This window comes from Acinonyx jubatus, chromosome A1, assembly GCF_027475565.1.
Source record: "Acinonyx jubatus isolate Ajub_Pintada_27869175 chromosome A1, VMU_Ajub_asm_v1.0, whole genome shotgun sequence".
In the NCBI taxonomy this organism is placed as follows: Eukaryota; Metazoa; Chordata; class Mammalia; order Carnivora; family Felidae; genus Acinonyx; species Acinonyx jubatus.
The window spans coordinates 169,288,390-169,302,791 of record NC_069380.1 but is presented as its reverse complement, the minus strand read 5'-3'; the positions used below and the strand labels follow the sequence as shown (position 1 = coordinate 169,302,791).

The window sequence follows — 14,402 nt, the reverse complement described above, 5'->3', positions numbered from 1 at the left end:
TTTAGTTACTACACAAAGAAACACGTATTTTAAAATTCCGAAACTAAGCTGGGAACAGGCTTTCCTATTTGCCGTTAACTTCACCTTAACTACACGTTGCGGTACTAATACCCATTAAAGCACCCCAACCTAGAAGTTTGCATTACAAATAACTGTTTTAAGACAGCACTACAACACCAGCATCCTACCTTAGATCACCCTTGGTGCTCCAAGACAGAATTCAGCTAGCAGCAGGATATGCTTCAAGCATCCGTCTTTCACCTGAACAAAATGTAGTTAAAAACTGCTTAAGAGAAGCTATACGCTTAAGACTCAAGATCACACGTGTCAACTAATGTAAAAGCATAAACTGTTACTTGTGCAGCTCCTACGCCAAAGATACCAAATTCAAGGGCAGGAAAAGGCTGCAAAGTGTTTAGTTTACGCCTTTTTTGACACCACATTCACTAGTTTCCAAAAGTGAACGGGCAACACAAAGGCTACAAGAAACCTACCCAAGGACTGCTCTATCTATGGCACAAAGTTGCTGACCCCATAATGTACTGTTCTGTGGATGAGCTCAAAGGTGATTAATACCAGCTGTAGATTTTCTTGTGCCATTCAAACCCGACTAGGTTAACAAGAACTGCAGTAGAAAGTGTTTTAAGTGGTTAAAACCTTCAAAAGCTGGGATGCAACTGGTTCCTCCTTGCACTAAATGCAAACTCACCTGCGAAGCTGCTGCCGCTCACTCGCCAAGTTCTCTATCTTGAAACAAATATCGAGATCTAAACCTTAAACGGCACTTTACTCCTATGTAGACTTGATCTCAAATGGGATACGGTAGGCATACATGCAGTTACAGGGTGAGGCCTTTCTCTTTCACGAGAAATCTGTTTCTATTAAAAATTCCCTGACACACAGTACGCGTCCAATAAACTCAAATGCACTCAAGTCCATCTTCCACTTCCTGGAGTGGGAACGCAGCCTGGGGGCCGCGTTGGGGTCTTCTGAGGTCCACGGACAACGTGGCGGAGACCAGGCCGGGCCGCTTCCCTCCACGGACTCACGGCACGGGATCCTCGGGCCCGGCACAGCGGCGAACCATATCCCATCGCCCTCAGGGTGGCCGCGCGTCCCTGCTCAGCGCCTGGGCCCTTCGGAAACCGAGATACCCCGCGTCCCCCAACCCCGCCATCCCGGAAAGCGCGAAACACCTCCCCTACCCCGCAGCGCAAAATTAGAAAAGGCCGGGGTCTCCTCCCACAATGCTTTTCTACGACTGGAAGGACCCACTGTCCGGGGAGCGCGGGGGGAACGGGCTGTACCACTGGCCGCTGCGCCCTCGCGAGACGCCGCAATGTGGCGCGAGGGCTAAGTGCCCAATGATTGGCCGTGGGGCGGGGCTCCAGGAGGAAAGAGGGCGAAGGGGTTTGGGGTTGCCGCCTCGTTTGTGCGTCGTGCGACCGGTGCTACCTTCCGGAAGGCTTTTTTCCCGTCTGGTTGTGCATCCACCTCCCTCTTTCCCAGGGTCGGGAGCATGTGGTCCGCTCTGAGCCACGGGTGTAACTCAGAGGACTTGAGACCTCGAGTTCTTCAGTCTCCAGCTGAGGAAGAGTAAGGCGTTTCCTTCAAAGACTATTTGTAGCGTACTTAGGAAGCTTCAGGCTCTGTCCTAAATGCCTGGGAATCAGGTGTGAATGAGGACAGTATTCCTGCCTTACGTCCTGGTTGGGCGAGAAAGGTACTAAACAGATAACATGGACACTGTAGGTCCAGACAGTGTGTCAAGTAGGGAAACAAAAGAAGGTAATGTGGTAGAGCAGCACTGTCCCATAGAAATACAGTGCGGACCACGAATTCATTTTAAATGTTCAAATTGCCACAAAAAATAAAAAAATAAAAAGGAACAAATTAAATTAGTTTCCATTGTAACCCAACATGTAATCAATATAAAATCATTAGTGATTAGTGATATATATTAGTGATATATTTTGCTTAAAAGTCTGGTGTATATTTTATACTTCCAGCGCATTTCAGTTGAGACTAGTCACATTTCCAGTGCTGTGAAGCAGGCCTTGGCCAGTGTGGCTGCAGGTGCCTGAGGAGTACAGAGTGGCATAAGACGCAGCGGAAGAGACAGGTAGGAGCAAATCATATAAGGCTTTGTACTTGCGGTAGGAGTTGGGATTTTAGTCTGAAATTCTAGAGTTGATTAATTATTACCACAGAAGTAAAGCAGAGGTTGCTAATTGGCTTTTTGCTTGATAACCATACTCATTGAAGGGATAGAGACTGCAGTAAAACCTGCTGTGTGATAGCAAGGGGGTTTCCTTGCTCCTATAAGTCCTAGCGGAGACTTATCCAGAGACCACATGCCAGCACCTTTCCTTGTTTCTTTGAATCTTCTGAAAAAGAGAGGGAGAGAAAAGGAGAAAAGAAAAAGAAAATTCAAGCTCACGGCCCAGTGGTCATTACATAAGTACTAGACTGAATGGTAACATCAACTCAGACAATGGGGACATACAGAAGGAGTAATGTGTAATGATCACAAGAAAGGAAATAACTGAGACCTTCATTGGGAAGTCATTAACATCTGGGGGAGGGAAAGGTTGGGGAAGGAGGATACCTCTATAATTTCAAGACGTTGAAGGGAACAGTGTAGTGTTCATAACAAATCTCAAGCTTGCCTTCTTGCTAGGGGAAGTCAGGGAGAGAGGAACTTCCCTTGAGCTGGAGCAGCCCCCGGACCTAGGTTTACATCCAGCTCTGACATTTGTTCTCTCAAGTAAATGACCACCTCTCTGAGCCCCAAGGTTCCTCATTTACAGGATAATAACTATACCCATGAACTACATGTTAGCTTAAAGAATTAAGAAAGGCTTGTGGAATCATCTAGCACTGCGTAATACATCGTAACACCCAACAAATGACTCTTAGGAGCTTAGCTCTTCCTCTCATTTATCACCACCCCAGGTATGGAATCTTCTTGGGTTGAGTTCTTAAGGAAAGGACAAATATGCTTATGTTTGTCTTTTAATGGCTTGACATTTTTGCTCCTGCCTTCCTCTTTCCTATTGTCCCCTTTATATCTCTTTCCCAAACTCTGGATGGTTTCAAGAGTAGAAAGAGGGGAGGCATTTGTTCCAATTACTGGATTAGTGTTGTCAGGAAATCAATTCTAAATTCTTCATCTTCCTGTCTGCTTCAACCTCACACAGCCTGATAAAGAAAATCCGATAATTAAGCCAAGGCCAGCAGCAAGGACACAAGAAAAATATAGAGGATGTTTTCTACCTAGTTTTCCCACCACCCTTGCCTGCTGGGGTTGAGGCATTATTATAAGGATGTACAAGCTACAGGTAGCGATAGTGCAAACATGGAAGAAGCTGGGTTTCCTTGTGGGGTAGGCAGAATCATGGTCCACCAAATGTTCCACATCCTCCTCTCCTGAACCTGTGAATACGTGATTAATGTTAGGGACCATGAGATGAGATAAAAATCAAAGAAGGCGGCAGAGGAATTAGAGATGTGGCCAAAGAGAAGGCAGGAGAGGGACTCAACCTTCCATTGCTAGCTTTGAAACTGGAGGAAGATCTTTGAAGTCAAAGAATACAGTTTCAGCTCTAGAAGCTGGTAATGGCCCTCAGGTGACAGCAAGGACCAGGGACTTCATTTCTACAACTGCAGGAAACTGACTTCTGTCAACAACCTGAATGAGCATGGAAACAGGTTCCTTCCTGGAGTCTCCAGAAAAGAGCACGACCCTGCTGATTCCTTGATTTTAGCCAGTGAGGCTCATGCCAGATTTCTGTCGACAGAGGTGTGATAATAAATTTGTGTTGTTTTAAGCTGCTAAATTTGTGTTAATTTGTTATGGCAGCAAAACAAACCAACCAAACAAACTCCCTGTAAGGGGCAGAGAGTGAGAAGTGAGCTGTTTTTCTTATCCCCCTCCTTGTCCCACTCCCAATTTTTTCATCAGGAGCATAAGTACAGTTTTGCAGATGAACGATGCACATTTCATTCTAACCTTATGAGGTTGATGTTTGTTTATGGTGGGTGCTATAGATCCAAATTAATATCCAACAGATATTAAATAATTTGAATACTTTTTATAATTTAAAGTCATTTGCATATTTCTTTGAGTTTTCTTCTAAAAAATCACATCATCTGCAAAAGCTTTATCTCTTTCTCATTATTTTTTTTTTAAAGTTTATTTTGAGAGAGAAAAAGAGTACATGAGCATGTGCACAAGTGGGGGAGGGCTAGAGAAAGAGGGAGAGAGAGAATCCCAAGCAGGCTCCACACTCAGCATGGAGCCTGATATGGGGCTTGAACTCACAAACCTTGAAATGAGGACCTGAGCTGAAATCACGAGTCACATGCTCAACTGACTGAGCCACCTAGTGCCCCTATTTTTATTTTAAATGGTAAAATTTAAAATAAATTTTTAAATAAATAAATAAATTATTTAAATAAATTTATTTAAATAAATTTGGGTGGCTTGTTAACCCAAATCAATTTCCTAAAATATAACTAAAACATGGTAAGCAAACCTCCATTAAATAGCAAAGTATAGCATTAGGATGTAAATATTCATAACTTTGCTTCCTGAATCACTAAACAATATAGTTGTTAATAAATAGTTGCTTTGTCAGCAGTAACAGCCTCTCTTTCATTGTTACTACTTTTCTGCTTTTTTTTCTTCCTTCTCCATTAAGTTCTTTAACGCTTTGTCAACATTTTTGGTTCTTATTCTATAAAACCATGGGGAAAAGGGCAATATGAAATACGAAAGACACTGCGAATGTGACAGAGGATGATTCACAATGAGGATGATATTTTAATGCTTCTTTTATCACCAGTAGCATTTGTGATCCCCTTCTTTGATATTCAGTATGCTTTTGATTTGCTGACATGGTGTGGACATCTTACCAACGTTTGTAATGTAACTCAAGGCATTTCCTATACCTTTGTTGTTGTTGGTGGTGGTGGTAAAAATGTATTGAGTTTTGGGGTGCTAAATAAAGCATTTCCTACATAAATATCAGTTGACATGTTAGTTTGAGAGATATATACGTTGTACGGCATTGGAGAATTAAATACAGGAGGGAATTTACTGGGAAAACATCCATCAGGGAAATGTTTTGTGGAATATGCCTGTAATGGCTTTATAAATTTACTTGGAGAAATTTTCCTCTTCTCCAAAAAATTTAATATAATGTCAGGATTAACTTTTTAAAGTGTTTATTTATTTATATTTGGGGGGGAGAGAGAGAGAGAGAGAGAGAGAGAGAGAGAGAGAGAGAGAGAGAGAGCATGCACTCTAGCAGGGGAGGGGCAGAGAGAAGGAGAGTGAATCCCAAACAGGTTCCACGCTGTCAGTGCAGAGGCAGATATGGGGCTTAATCTCATGAACCTCGACATCATGACCTGAGCCAAAATTAAGAGTCAGATGTTCAACTGACTGAGCTACCCAGATACACCCAGAATTAATTTTTTTTAATTTTAAAAATAAAAAAAAAATCTGATTCTGTGCCGGAATCAGATGCTCAATGACTGAGCCACCCAGGTGCCTTAAACATAAGCCACAGACTTTTAAGACTATCTGGACCTAGTATTTTCTTTATGGGAAAAATTTTAACTACTGATTGAATTTCTTTAATGGTTATAGGACCATTCAGGTTTTTTCTTCTTCAGTCATGTTTGGAATGACTTCCAAACATCTTTCCTAGGAAAATGTCTCTTTTCAAGTTTGTTAGCAGGAAGTTGTTCATTATTCTGAGTTTTTTCCCTCACACCAACCGATTCTTTGATTGTTTGACACCAACTGGGTGTCTAATTCAGTTAAACTCTGATACTAATTCCCTTGAGTTAGCATCAGACCCTACAGGTTATGAACTTACTCCTGCAAGACTGCCCTCATTTCATTTGCCAGCTGCAATGGGATGGTCAGGCTACTCACACTTTTGCCCAACCAAAAATTTGGGGGTTAACATGACCCTTCCCCCACCTCAGGTTTGGTAATTCACTACAAGGACTCACATACTCAGGAAAACACTTTGCTTACTATTACCAGTGTATTATAGAGGCTACAACTCAGAAACAGCCAAATGGAAGAGATGCATAAGGCAAAGTATAGTGTGAGGAGGAGCATGAGCTTCTATGCCTTCCCTGGGTATGCCACGTTCCCAGCACTTGGATGTATTAACCAACCAAGAATCTCCCTGTCTAGTAGGAGTTTTTATGGAGGTTCCACTACACAGGAATGATTGGTTAAATAACTGGCTGTTGGTGATTGAACAAAATCTCTAACCCCTCACACTTTTCCCAAGATGGGGGTTAGATGGGTAGAACTGAAAATTCCATCTCTGTAGTCACATGGTTGATTCCTCTGGCAAGAAGTTCCACTCCTGAAGCTACCAAGGGAGACTATCAAGAGTCACCTTTATGATATAAACATAACTGGAAGGGGCTTGTCCCGAATAATAAAAGATGCTTTTGTCATTCAGAATATCCAAAGGTTTTAGGAGCTCTGTGCCAAGAACCAGGGACAAAGACCAAAAATAGATTTATCATACCTTATTATATTATCTGATTATCTTTTTATTTTACTTTTAATTAATTTTATTGAGATATAATTGATATATGACATTGTATTAGTTTCAGGTATACAACATAGTGATTTGACATGTGTATATGTTGTAAAATGATCACCACAGTAAGTTTAGTGAACATCTATCACCACATAGTTGCAATTTTTTCTTGTTCACTTTTATGATTTACTCTCTTAGCAACTTTTCCATGTACGGTACAGTATTGTTAACTATTGTCACCATGCTGTACATCCCATCCTCAGGACTTTTTTATCTTAGAACTGGAAGTTTGTACCTTTTGACTATCTTCACCCAATTTGCCTACTCCCTTCACCCCCATCCATGCCTTTCCTCTGGCAACTACCAATCTGTTCTCTGTATCTATAAATTCAATTCTTTTTGAATATTCCACATGTGAGTGAGAGCATATAGAATTTGTAGTTCTCTGACTTATTTTACTTAGTGTAATATCCTTAAGGTCTATCCACCCATATTATTGCAAGTAGCAGAATTTCCTACTTTTTTAATGGCTGATCACACACACACACACACTATGGATAAAGCAAACACATATGTTGTTTTAGATATAAAATTTGCTTTATCTATTCCTTCATGGATGGGCAATTAGGTTTTTTCCATGTCTTGGCTATTGTAAATATTCAAGATGATAATTTCGTTTTCTTTGGATAAATACCCCAAAGAGAAATTGCTGGGTCATATGGTAATTCTATTTTTAATTTTTTGAGGAAACTCAGTATTGTTTTCCATAGTGCCTGCACCAATTACATTCCCACCAACAGTGCACAAGGGGTCCCTGTTCTCCACATCCTTACAAACACTTGTTATTTCTTGTCTTTTTGATAATATCCATTTTAACAGGTGTGAAGTGGCACCTCATTGTGGTTTTGATTTACATTTCTTTGATTATTAGTGATGTTGAACATTTTTTCATGTCTTTTGACCATCTGTATGTCTTTGGAAAATGTCTGTTCAAATCTTCTGCCCATTTTTAAATTGGATTGTTTTTTTGCTATTGAGTTGTAGGAGTTCCTTGTATAGTTTGGATATTAGCCCCTTATCAGATTTGCACACATTTTCTTTTATTCTGTAGGTTGCCTTTACATTTTGTTGTTTTCTTTGCTCTGCAGAAGCTTTTTAGTTTGAGGTAATTCTTATGTGTTTATTTTTGCTTTTGTTGCTTTTGCTTTTGTTATCAAATCCAAAAAAAAATCATTGCCAAGATTGATGTCAAGGAGCCTACTGTCCGTCTATATTTTCTCTTAGGAGCTTTATGGTTTCAGGTGTTATGTTCAAGTCCTTCATTCATTATGAGTTGATTTTTGTATGTGGTATAAGATAGTAGTCCAGTTTCATTCTTTTGCATGTTGTTTTCCAGTTTTCCCGTCACTGTTGAAGACTGTCCTTTCCCCATTGTATAGTTTTGGTTCCTCTGCCATATATTAATTGGCCTTACATGGGTTTATTTCTGGGCTCTCTGTTCTGTTCTATTGATCTATATGTCTGTTTTTATGCTAACATTGTACTATTTTGATTACTATAGCTTTGTAATAGAGTTTAGAGACAGGAAGTGTGATGCTTCTAGATTGTTTTTTCTCAAGATTGCTTTGGCTATTTGGAATCTTCTGTGGTTTCATACAAATTTTAGGGTCATTTGTTCTATTTCTATGAAAACTACCTTTGGAGTTTTTTTTTTTTTTCATGCTTATTTATTTTGAGAGAGAGTGTGTGTGGGTATGAGCACAGGGGAAGTGAGGAGAGAGAGAATCCCAAGGAGACTCAGTGCTATCAGCACAGAGCCTGACAGGGGGATCAATCCCATGAACCGCGAGGTAATGACCTGAGCTGAAATCAAGAGTTGGACACTTAACTGACTAAGCCACCCAGGCACTCTGCCACTGGAGTTTTGATAGGGATTGCATTGAATCTGTAGATCACTTTGGGTGTTAGGGACCTTTTAGCAATGTTAATTCTTCTAATCCATGAGCACTGAATATCTTTCCATTTATTTATGTCTTCTTCAATTTCCTTTATCAGTGGCATATAGTTTTCATTGTATAGGTCTTTTACCTCATTGATTAAATTTATTCCTAGGTATTTTTTTTTTTTTTTGATGCAGTTGTAAATGTGATTGTTTTCTTAATTTCTCTTTCTGCCAGTTTTGTGTATAGAAACACAACTGATTTTTGTATAATGATTTTGTATCCTGCAGCTTTACTGAATTCATTTAAGTTTTTTGATGGTCTTTAGGTTTTTCTGTATATAGTATGTCATCTGGAATTAGACACACTTTTACTTCATCTGTTCTCATTTGGATGCTTGTTTTTCCCTTTTTCTTGCCTAATAAATCTAGCTTGACTTCCACTATTTGGATGAATAAAAGTGGCAAGAGTGGGTGTCATAGTCCTTTTCCAAGAGAAAAGTCTTCAGTTTTTCACTGTTGAGTATGATGTTAGCTATGGGCTTGTCATATGTGGCATATATGGCATAAGGCATCACTGTGTTGAGATATGTTCCCTCTATAGCCACTTTGAGAGTTTTATCATGAATGGATGCTAAATTCTGTCAAATGCTTTTTCTGCATCTTTTGAGATGATCATATGATTTTTATCCTTCACTTTATTAATGTGGTATATCATATTGATTGATTTGCAGGTATTGAGCCATCCTCACATCCCTAAAATAAATCCCACCCGATCATGGTGTATGATCCTTTTAATGTACTGTTGAATTCAGTTTGCTAATTTTTTTTTTTTAAGGATTTTTATATGTGTGTTCATCAGGGATATTAGCTGGTAATTTTCTTTCTTATAGTGTCCTTATCTGGTTTTGGTACCAAGGAAATCTGGCCTCATAAAATGAGTTTGGGAGAGCTCCTTTATTTTCTATTTTTTGGAAGAGTCTAAGAAGGATTTATATTGATTCTTCATTTTTTAAAAATGTTTATTTTGAGAAACAGAGAACATGTGAGCAGCGGAGGGGTAGAGAGAGGGAGAGAGATTGAATCCCAAGCAGGCTTCATAATGTCTGTGAAGAGCCTAAACCATGAAATCATGACCTAAGCCAAAACCAAGAGTTGGATGCTTAACTGACTGAGCCACCCAGGTACCCCTTAATTCTTCTTTAAATGTTTGGTAGACTTCCCCAGTAAAGCCATCTGACCCTGAAATTTTGTTTATTAAGAGGTTTTTGTTTACTAATTCAGTCTCTTTGTTATTGGTCTGTTCAGATTTTATTTCTTCATGATTCAGCCTTGGTAGGTAGTATGTTCCTAGGAATTTATTCATTTCTTCTAGGTTGTCCAATTTGCTAGAGTATAATTGTTCATAGTAGTCTCATATGATCCTTTGTATTTCTGTTTAGTAGTTATGCCACCATTTCCTCTTTAATTTCTAATTTTATTTGCATCTTCGCTCGCTCTTTTTTTCTTAGTGAATCTAGCTAAAGATTTACCTACTTTACTTATATTTTCAGAGAACATTTAGTTCCATTGATCTTTTCTATTGTCTTTTTAATCTCCATTTCACTTATTTTGGCTATGAACTTTATGACCTTCCTTCTGGTAAGTTTGGGCTTCATTTGTTCTTTTTTAGTTCCTTAAGGTATAAAGTTAGATTGTTTATTTGAGATCTTTTTCATTTTTTACTATAGACACTTATTGCTGTGAACTTCACTCTAACAATTGTTTTCTGCTGAATCCCTTCAGTCTTGGTTGTTATATTTCCTTTTTCATTTGTCTGAAGATATTTTTTATTTATCTTTTAGTTTCTTCTTTGATCATTGTTATTCAGTAACGTGTTTAATTTCTATATATTTGTGAATTCTCCAGTTTTCTTCTTATAATTGATTTCTAGTTTTATACCATGGGAATTGGAAAAGATGCTTGATATGATTTTAGTCTTCTAAATTTATTAAAACTTGTTTTGTGGCCTGACATATGATTGATCTATTCTGGAGAATTAGAATGTTCCACATTTGCTCAAGATAAATATTCTACTGCTTTTTGATGGAATGGTTCTGTAAATGTCTATTAAATCCCTCTGGTATAATGTGTAGTTTAAGTCCAATGTTTCCTTATTGATTTTCTGTCTGGATTATCTACCCATTGATGAAAATGAGGTGTTGAAGTCCCCTACTATTACTGTATTGCTGTCTATTACCCCCTTTAGTTCTGTAAGTATTTGTTTTGTATATCTTGGTTCTTCTATGTTGGGTCCATAAATATTTACAATTGCTATATCCTCTTCTTGGATTCACCATTTTATCATCATGTAATGACCTTCTTTGTCTCTTATTAGTCTTTGTCTTAAAGTTTGTTTTGTCTAATTAAGTATAGCTACCCATGCTTTCTTTTCTTCCCCAGGTTGGGGAATATCTTTTTCTATTCCTTCACTTTCAGTCTATGTGTGTCCTTAAAGCTGAAGTAAGTCTTTTGTAGGCAGCATATAGTTGGGTCTTATTTATTTTATTTTATTTTATTCCATTCCATTCCATTTTTAAGTAATCTCTACACACAACATGGGGCTTGAACTTACAACCCTGAGATCAAGAATAGCATGCTCTACCAACTGAGACAGCCAGGTGCCCCAGGTCTTATATTTTTTTACTACATTGAACTACTCTTGTTCTTTTGACTAGAGAATTTAGTACATTAATGTTTAAAGTAAATATTGATACGTATGGACTTATTGCCAGTTTGTTAATTGTTTTCTCGCTGTTTTGTAATTCTTTTGTTCTTGTTTTCTTCCTTTGTGACTTGATACTTTTCTATAATGATATGTTTAGATTCCTTTCTGTGTATCTTTTGTGTATTTACTGTAGGCTTTTGCTTTGTGGTTACCATGAAGCTTACATCAAACATTCTAGAGTTATACTAGTCTATTTTAAGCTGATAACAATTAAATTTAAATGCATTCAAAAGCTTTACATTTTTACTTCCCCTCTCATGTTTTATATTTTTAATGTCATAATTTGTCTTTTTACATGTGTATCCATTAACAAATTATTGTAGTTACAGTTACATTTACTACTTTTGTCTTTTAACTTCATGTTAGATTTATAAATGATTAACCCACCACCATTACATTAGGTTATTCTGAACTTAACTATGTTTTTACCTTTTCTGGTGAGATTTATACTTTCAGATATTTTCCTGTTGTTAATTAGAGCCCTTTCATGTCAGCTTAAAGAAATCACCTTGGGGCGCCTGGGTGGCGCAGTCGGTTAAGCGTCCGACTTCAGCCAGGTCACGATCTCGCGGTCCGTGAGTTCGAGCCCCGCGTCAGGCTCTGGGCTGATGGCTCAGAGCCTGGAGCCTGTTTCCGATTCTGTGTCTCCCTCTCTCTCTGCCCCTCCCCCGTTCATGCTCTGTCTCTCTCTGTCCCAAAAATAAATAAACGTTGAAAAAAAAAATTAAAAAAAAAAAGAAATCACCTTAACATTTCTTATAAGGCCAGTGGGGTGGTGCTGGACTTCATAAGCTCTTGCTTGTCTAGATAACTTTTTATCTCTCCTTCAGTTCTGAAGGACAACTTTGCCAGGTAGAGTATTCTTGATTGGCAGTTTTTTCTTTAAGCACTTTGAATATATTGTGCCACTCCTTGCTGGCCTGCAAAGTTTCTGCTGATAGTCTAATGGGGGTTCCCTTGTATATAACAAATTGTTTTTCTCTTGGTGCTTCTAAAATTCTCTTCTTTCTTTCTACTTTTGATACTTAAATTATGCATCCTGGTGTAGGTCTTCTTGGGTTTATCTTATTGGAACTCTCTAGGATTCCTAGTTCTGAATGTCTTTTTTCTTCCCCAGGTTAGGGAGGTTTTCAGTCATTGTTTCTTCAAGTAAGTTTTTCACCTCTTTCTCCTCCTTCTGGATCCCCTATCATGCAAATATTGGCCTGCTTGATAGTGTCCCAACAGTCCCTTAAGCTATCTTTTTTTCTTTTTTCTTTTGCTCTTCTGATTGGATGAATTCCACTATTCTATCTTTGAGTAACTGATCCTTTTTCCACTGCAACCAGTCTGCTATTGAACCCCTCTATTGAATTTTTCAGCTTAGATTTTGTATTCCTTAGCTCTGTGGTTTCTGTATGGTACTTTGTTATATTTTCTATCCCTTTGTTAAAATTCTTACTTTGTTCATGCATTGTTCTCCTGGCCTCAGTGAGTATCTTTATGACCATTATTTGAACTCTTTGTCAGGTTGATCACTTATTTTTGTTTCATTAAGTCTTATTCTGATGTTTTATTCTTTCATTTGGAACATACTCCTCTATTTCTTCATTTTTCCTCTCAGTGATGATTTCTATGCATTAGATAAAATAAACACATTTCCTAGTCTTGATGGACTTGTTCTCATGTGGAAGAAGAACCATATCATTCAACCTTGCCCTAGCTATTGTTTTTCTCTCAAGTCTTTGTGATTGCCTAAGCAGTCTTTTTTGTTCTTGGTGGCTTCCAGTATTGAAAGTGTGTCAAGACCTGTCAGTGTCCCAAAGGGGAGGATCTCAGTCAACACCTACATTCAGGCTCATTGGAAGCTTAACTTCCAGGCAGCAGCTTTTAAAATATCAAATATGCCTCTTTCAGGGGAAGACTGGGAGATGGGCATTTCTGTCTGTGGCCTCAGCACTGTGTCCTGAGGGGATAAGTGGCCAAGAACTATTTCTCTGTTTGTTACAGTTTTGTGGGAGGGACCTGAAAATGTGAGCCACACTGGCCACTAGAGCCAGGTGATGAAAGGGCATCTTTTGGATGGCAGCCACAAAAACTGGGTCCCCAGATGTATACACAAGCTCCTTTCCTGGAAATATTGGCAATCTGGCATGAAGCAGCAAGAGAGCACAAAGGTGGTACCCACCAGCTCCCTGGTCTCTGGAGGGTATTGTAGTCAGCTCTTTGTTGTGCACTAAATTAGAGGCCCACTGTGCAGGCTATAGGTATTAAGATGTGTAGATAGACCTCTTTCACAGAAAGACTGGCCATGTTTAAGCTGGACCCTAAGGAGTTTGCTGTGGTAAGTCCTTGTAAGCACTTTAAGAACTGTCTCTTAGTTTTCTATAGCCTTGTTGGTCTCATGGATGCAAGCCCCATTAACTTTCAAAATCTGGCGTTTTGGTCACCCATTTCTTAGGTGGAAGTGCAAGGCTTGAAGTTGGAAGTTCCCTCCGGGTTGTGTGTTGCTGTGCCAGAGGTGGGGTTTATGGTGAGATTGTTTGTTAGCCTCTTCTGCCGGGTTTTATGTGAGTCTTTTCTCATTTACCCAATGTGTGGGAGCCACTCAGATAGTTTCTGGCTTTTTTTCAGAGATACTTGGTCTGTATGTGGCTGTAGATTTGGTGTGTCCATAGGAGGAGGTGAGGTCAAGAGCCTCTTATATGAGAATATTACTCAGTGATTAAAAAGAATGAAATATTGCCATTTGCAACAACATGGATGGAACTAGAGTGTATTTTGCTAAGTGAAATAAATTAGTCAGAGAAAGACAAATATCATATGACTTCACTCATATGTGGAATTTAAGATATGAAACAGATAAACATAAAGGAAGGGAAGCAAAAGTAATAAAAACAGGGAGGGAGACAAACCATAAGCGACTCTTTGATACAGAGAACAAACAAGGTTGCTGGAGGGGTTTTGGGTTGGGGGACGGGCTCAATGGGCAAGGGGCATTAAGGAGGACACTTGTTGGGATGAGCACTGGATGTTATATGTAAGTAATGAATCACTAAATTCTATTCCTGAAATCATTATTATGCTATATGTTAACTAACTTGGATATAAATTAAAAAAAAAAGCCTCTTCTATTGCC

The 14,402-nt window shown here is 38.8% G+C and overlaps 1 long non-coding RNA gene and 1 other non-coding gene across 2 annotated transcripts in view; one reads left to right on the top strand and one right to left on the bottom strand.

Annotated features, from left to right (window-relative positions):
• Positions 1-347: 347 nt before the first annotated feature.
• Positions 348-481, bottom strand: LOC113594897 (small nucleolar RNA SNORA13). Its single transcript, XR_003415384.1, has one exon. It is a non-coding gene; the product is annotated as a small nucleolar RNA SNORA13 (small nucleolar RNA).
• An 885-nt stretch (positions 482-1,366) lies between these two features.
• The window catches only part of LOC106973158 (uncharacterized), a 196,546-nt gene continuing 183,510 nt past the window's right edge, over positions 1,367-14,402 (top strand). Inside the window, exons 1-2 of the long non-coding RNA XR_008300091.1 lie at positions 1,367-1,596; positions 2,010-2,122. This is a non-coding gene — a long non-coding RNA (uncharacterized LOC106973158). The remainder of the gene's footprint in view (positions 1,597-2,009; positions 2,123-14,402) is intronic.